At 38.2% G+C, this 1,075-nt stretch overlaps 2 protein-coding genes across 2 annotated transcripts in view; both read right to left on the bottom strand.

Moving 5' to 3' along the window:
* The window catches only part of LOC118746693, a 101,246-nt gene that overhangs the window by 89,095 nt on the left and 11,076 nt on the right, over positions 1 to 1,075 (bottom strand). The gene's annotated exons all lie outside the window — the stretch shown is intronic.
* Positions 1 to 1,075, bottom strand: part of LOC118747185 — a 4,866-nt gene that overhangs the window by 2,235 nt on the left and 1,556 nt on the right. The window lies entirely within an intron of this gene.

The raw sequence follows: 1,075 nt of genomic DNA, 5'->3' as shown, positions 1-1,075 counted from the left end.
TTTCGTCTAAAACTCATTGCAAATATCAATTTTGAGTGAATTATCTTTAGTAGTTACTAAAATATCGCCGTTTTCGTATTTCTTAAAATTACCGTTATATGGGAGGTAGGCGTGGTTATTATCCGATTTCGCCCATTTTCAATACCATCCGTCCCACGCCCAAAAGAAGTTCACGTACCAAGTTTCGTTAAGATATCTCAATTTTTACTCGAGTTATCGTGTGCACAGACGGACGGACGGACGGACGGACAGACAGTCACCGCTTAATCGATTTCTCTTTTCATTCTGATCATTTATGTATACATTTGTCTATATCTATCTCGATTCGTTTTGCCTGTTACAAACAACCGTTATGTGAACAAAGTTATAATACCCTTGTGCACAAGTGCGCTCGGGTATAAAAAAATGTTTGAGGTGTTATCTCAAAACTTGTTTGGTTAATAGTCATTTGGTTTAGAGAGGAGTTGGGATATTAGTTAGTTAGTTAGTACGGCTTGGTAAAGCACTCGGCGATTCAGTTACATACATAAATACTAGTACTAGTCTCGAAATAGTCCCGGGGGTCTACTCTGTATTGCGATTCAAAAAGCAAATCAGTCGGATTTAAATACTTGGCACCATGAATTTATATTAGTCGGTGTCGGCTTTTGAATCGTGTTGAGTTTAGCGTTTAAATGGTCGGAGCTAACACAAATCGACGCGTACAGAAAACGGCACTCAGACTACATGCCGTCCATTGTAAGTTTATATACTCCATTTTAATACATTTTAAAGCTACATGGTCTGCGTGGTTCAAGTTCTAGGCGACGCTGCAAGCAAGTTCCACAGCACCTTCCAAAAATACAGAAAGTTCGTTTTTAAATTTTTTCGTGAAAGACAACATTTAATCTTGTATTGCTAGATCCCTGAGAAACCCACTTTATTTTTAAGTTATTGAAGGATCTACTCGTAGCTGCGTACAGTGGGCCGTGAAAAATCAGTCATCTTTAAGGTATAGTCCAACATTGTGGAAGGTTCATGATTAAAGCCCTTTAGTTTCATACTTTTAAATTTGGCTAACGAGGATGTCCTAGTG

The sequence above is a fragment of the Rhagoletis pomonella genome, unplaced genomic scaffold (genome assembly GCF_013731165.1).
Source record: "Rhagoletis pomonella isolate Grant_MI unplaced genomic scaffold, Rhpom_1.0 Rhpom_scaffold_00011, whole genome shotgun sequence".
Classification (NCBI taxonomy): Eukaryota; Metazoa; Arthropoda; class Insecta; order Diptera; family Tephritidae; genus Rhagoletis; species Rhagoletis pomonella.
This window is presented reverse-complemented; position numbering and strand designations above follow the sequence as displayed.